The 5,617-nt window shown below is 32.9% G+C and overlaps 1 long non-coding RNA gene across 1 annotated transcript; it reads right to left on the minus strand.

Moving 5' to 3' along the window:
- Positions 1-225: 225 nt before the first annotated feature.
- Positions 226-787, minus strand: LOC138124624 (uncharacterized). The gene is made up of 2 exons (XR_011157225.1): positions 411-787; positions 226-356 (listed from the first exon to the last, which is right to left on the minus strand). It is a non-coding gene; the product is annotated as an uncharacterized lncRNA (long non-coding RNA).
- Positions 788-5,617: the final 4,830 nt, after the last annotated feature.

A 5,617-nucleotide genomic window follows, 5' to 3' on the forward strand; every position in this document is an offset into this window, starting at 1 on the left:
AGAAACGTCACGCTCACAGAAGACAGAACGGAGAACGACTTGCGCAAACGTTTTTCAACGTACACTGTGCGCATATCTATAAAATTGAGTTTTGGTACAAAATTTTACAACTCAAAAAGAAAATGACACGTCGACTTCTCAAAGTTGGGACCAAACGGTTAATATTGACTTGTTTCGAGACATTTATTGAAGCCAACGGGAAAACAACTCACAAAAATGAACATCACCAATAAAGTTAACTCTATTTGTGCTTTTTTGTTGTACATTTTGGCTAGTAAGTGTTGTAGTTTGATATCTTCTGCCTTTTCATCCCCTGTAAATCATTTTTTTGAACTTTCTGTCTGATTAGTTTTTATCTGAAAATATTTGTATTAATCAATGCTAATTGAAAGTTCTGATTACCTTTATACCAGGCATTTTTCGCGTTTGTCTTACTGCCAAATTACCATTTCCTTCGTTCTTCATTAATATCGAGAATTGCATGAGGTGATTTCGAAGTTTTTACGTTAAATAATCTGTACCTGGATATAACTCCACTTTTCAACAGACGTGATCACAGAATCAGACAGACGTTTTTAGTTTCTCCTACTTCAAATATTGATTTCCGTTATTAATATTGATAAATACATAAAAATCATTGCTTTACTACCATGGTCAAGTTTTGACAATTCTGACATTTACCATCATGTTCACACCACACAAATATTTAGTGTAAAACGTATGCAGCACACAGCTAAACAGCGCCTACTATGTTTTTCGTTGTGGTCACAATCAAAGTGAACAGATAATAAATCATTTTATTCCACACTGTACATAAGGCACGTGTGCCATTCAAAACGGTTTAGCTTATCCTTTCTTTCTAATTTCCAATTGACATTTTATGAAAACAACATTTAAAAAGGCATTTCTAGTTACAAGAATTTGTTCTTAGACGAATAGTTTTTAAATTATTATCATGATCAATAATGACATTAATTGACAATCCTTGTTACTTTCTGACTTTTCTCAAATATACCGGGTGATCAAAAAGGACTGTTTAAGTTGGCAGTACAATTAAGAAAATTTTATATTTCGGTTATTTATAACACTGCAACCGGGTATGTTTTGTTGGTTTATTTGACAAATATCTGATGTAGGTATAGCATTAACAACGACAAGCCATCAACAACCGAAAGTTACTCCTGTTATACAATTTAAAATACAATTCAGTGTTACCAACTTAAACAGTCCTATTTGATCACCCCGTATATATACATTATTTCAGTTTTTTTTTCATAGCAGCTAAATTCTTGCTTTCAAATTGGACGTGCTTACACTGTTGAGTCTTCAAAGCAGCCATTGTTCCACAACTGATACAAATTAACCAAATCATGTTTGATGGAAATTCGGTAGATAATCCAATAAATAGCCCACTCAAAATAAGCATCAAAAGGTTTTACCCACGGACTAAATAAAAAGGTTTCATGTATTTATGTAAGCATCCACCTACACTCATATTCGTTCATTCCTCGTACGTTTAAACGATACTTAAAATAAAATATAATCCTACATGATAAAAATATATCTAACGAGTGTAAGAAAATAATTACAAAATCCTCAACTTTATACAGGGTGTCCCAGAACTCGCGGATCAAATTGAAACTGTATATTCCTTGATGGTAATGAAGGTAAAAAACGTTTAGAAAAATATTCAGGGTGCAACAGCTTTTTAGTTATGAATTAATCAAATTGACCAATAGAGCTCGATCTAATTTTCCCTTTATGAGAAAATTGAGTACCTTCCCTCAATTGCCAAGCAACGTATAATTCGATGAATAATAAAATTATTTTCAATATTTGTCTGGTCAACTTGTCGAAACAGACGTCAAAAGTGACAGCTACTTTTGAAATAACCAAAAATGGGAAATTTCGCCAAAGGCAGGTGAACAAATGTATAAAATCCAAATCAGAGAACGCAAGAAGTTTCTTCTTCCGGCACTGAATGAAATATGATATGGTTTGTTATGAGTGAAAATTTCCAGAGCAATTGTAACCTTGAGGGGTATGGCAAATTGACGGGAGGGATATGATGAATTGAACCTTTGTTGATGGAAGGTAAAATGGCGACGTAGCGTCAAGTGAGTAATATTACTACCTTAAAACTCTTTGTAAAAAGTGAAATATGCCTGTGAAGTGAATCGGAATCACAAGAAATTCATCCTGACTCCTGTGCATACATTCTTCATCTGCAACGTATTAGCGCAGCTACACGAGCGGGACTTTTCATCGTCGAAATGAAAGAAAAGACTTTTAGGAACATTCTTGACATTGCAAAAAAAGCTGAAGTTACACGTAGGTTTTGAACAACAAATCAAGCATAGTGGCAGTTCTGAAAGAAAGAAGACAAAACTGGATTGAACTAACCTATTTATTTTAGCATCATTATTAGTAAAAATTTAAGGTCAAATTTTATAACTAAATGATGTAGAATGCAACAAATAAAATAAAAAACATGCAAAATAAAAAAAATAATTTATAACAAGTATTCAAAATGACCACCTTTCATCTGAAGGAATAGGCGAGCTCGTTTTATTAAATTTTCCCTTGCCAGTCTAAGCACATTAGGAATAACAGTAGCCAGTGTTTCGTGAATTTGATCATTTAGTTCTTCTAAAATATTGATAGGTTCGCGGTAAATATAGTTCTTCAAATATACTTCTTCTACCGTCGTCATCAAAGGACTGAAGAACAGCATCTTCAGTCTCTGGCGTTCTAACTTCTCGCGGGAGACCACCAATTTCTTGTCAGGTAGGCACCAAGGACCCAGTGTCTCGAGCACGGTGCACCAACCATAGAAATACGTTATAATTTGGCAAACGTCGTGGAAAACGTATTGCATCCTCACGTGCATTGCGCCGGCAGTCTCCATAAATTATGAGCATTTCGGCATACTCTGCAGCTGTATACATGATTTCAATACGAAGTTTGACAATTTCGAATCAAATTATAACTTGACGTTGTCAAAATCTTCACAGTTGCCCAAACATTTACTTGAAATTCCATACCATTCATACTAGAATTATGTTGCTAGGCAATTCAAACCGTTGGTTAAATTCACGTGAAATTCAAATATACAGCGTCCTTCTGATTGGTCAACTTTAATTATTCATTACAAAAAATCGGTTATACCCTGTCCTTTTTTTAAAACGCTATTGCTTTCAGTTATCACCAAGGAAAACGCACTGTAAGTTTGATCCGCGAGTTCTGGGACACCCTGTATGTCCCCATCAAACAATGTATTTCATGAAGAGCCACTTGAAATGGAAATATTCTTCTTTGAATTTGAAAAAGAAAAGCTGATATTTATGTTCAACTGACATTTCTAATATCAAGCTATACTTAGAATTTAATATCACTGTGTTTTTTTGTGTGGCAAATTTTGTAGGCAAAACAATACAAAAGTAGCGATTTTTTCTGTAAGAACTGCACCATCTACAAATCTCATTTCAACGTGTTGCATGAGTTTGAAGTAATAGATTGTTGTTGATTTTTTCCATTGTTTTAAAACGAGGAATTTTGAGATATTACAATTACTCAACTCACGAGGAACCATGCAATGCGGTTGATTTATTGAAGGACTGTCTTGAATGTCGTCATGCCTCTAGGGAGGAGTGGCAAGGACAAATACTCCGTTTTAAGAACCAAGTCAGGATAGATATTTTTATCATCTTTTAACTAGCAGTTCTACTGAATTTAAACAATCGGAACAATATTTAGAATTTTTTTCTATTTAATTTTTCAGAAATCATAGTATCACAAGAATGATCGAAAATTATAAACCATATCGAAGGAATGTTTGAATATTCGAATCGGTTTGTTTATCATTTTGGTCATAATGATTATAAAATGGAATTATATCTAAAAAAATAAAAATATAAAAGAATGAACATTAAAATCAGGCATCGTAATAGAAATTCTTGCAGAAGGTAATTTGAAATATTTTTTTAATTTTTTCTTAAATTTTCATAAAACATTTGCTCATAAGAGAATCTTCAAATTGAAAAAACTATGACTATGACTATGACAAAATAGCACCGGACAGTCAACCAGTACAATTTTGCGTAATTCCTCGCTCGCACATTAACACGATTCAGCTGGTTCGCCTGTTATTTAAAGCGAACCAACTAAATCGTATTTATATGTGAGCGGGGTATTACGCAAAGTTGTACTGGTCGACTTGTCCGGGACTATTCTGTCCTAAGACTGCTTATCAGCCACAAAGTCAAGCGTAAAACGAAAGGAGATTTACACAATATGGTATGGGACAAAATGACAAAACTCCAACAACCAGTGGTTAGATCCTGTTTGGCCAGCTTGGAAAATCTCGATGGGAACAGTGTTCAAAGTGTGTAAGTGTTCAAACTTGTAGAATTAAATTCAACCATTAGTGAAATACATATAGCGTCAAAATCTAAAGGATTTATATTAGATTCTCAAAAATTACGCCTATAAAGAACTAAGTGAGGAATCAGAACCTGAACAACTTTTAAGCAATCATAATATTACGAAGAAACTTTGTATAGAAAATTTGAACATATTGTTAAAATATTTTTCAACATTACGTCAAAGTCTATCCATAAGGTCGAGTCTTGTTTTGAAATGTTGGATGAATCGACCAATTTTAGAAAATATTTGTCAGCTCATAAGAAGAGAGACAATGAGGGTATAGCAGAATTTTCCAATGTCAATCGTGGTTATGGAAAAAATACATTTTAGAATCTACAGTGCTTAGGTACACTTGGAAGAAAATATTTTGAGACATTTCAATTATCCGAACAATTTCATTGATTTATCAAGGAATTGTTTTGTATGTCGCCGCGTTTCAAAAGAGTGGACAAAGAAAATTACTCTTCTTAAGAACCAACTCAGGAGAAATAATTTTATTGTCTTTTGAGTATCCGACCTACGACGAATTTTAAAAACGGGAAAATTATTTAGAACTTGCAATACCTAACTGGAAAAATGTGATTCGTATTGTTGTTATTAATATGAATATGTTATATATTTATGTTTGTTATTATGGACCACTGTTGATTTTAAAATAATTAAATTAGTACTCGTAAGTCAATTAAAATGTGAAATATGAAGCTTCTATAAGATGTAATAAAACATTACTCGAACTAAAATCATTTCGGGAAGAATTAGGTTGCTTTTAAAAATAGGACAGCTAGCATTGTTGGCTGCCTAATTGCCATAAGTTTTTAACAATACTTTTTTCTTCACATTTCACGATAGCCTCTCTCTCCTTCATTGCCAGCGCGTTGTAATCGTTTCGATTAATTTGTTATTTATCCATTACATTTTGAATATGGTTTCATATTATATTTTTTTCTGAAATGACTTTCCATTAATGTAATAGGCTTTTATATAAACTATTCAGAATTGGTATGCTGCCCTAAAGTTTATTTTTATTAAATCGATGTCACCCGCACTAAAACATTTTTCTAAGAATTAGCAAAATCCTGTGGGTTCGTGTCTGGCATTTCTTTATAAAAAATATCTAAACAGTAATCCGAATCCACACTATTACAACGAAATATTTTAAATTCCTCTCATACCCTGTGATCTAATAAAAACG

This window comes from Tenebrio molitor, chromosome 2 (assembly GCF_963966145.1).
Source record: "Tenebrio molitor chromosome 2, icTenMoli1.1, whole genome shotgun sequence".
Classification (NCBI taxonomy): Eukaryota; Metazoa; Arthropoda; class Insecta; order Coleoptera; family Tenebrionidae; genus Tenebrio; species Tenebrio molitor.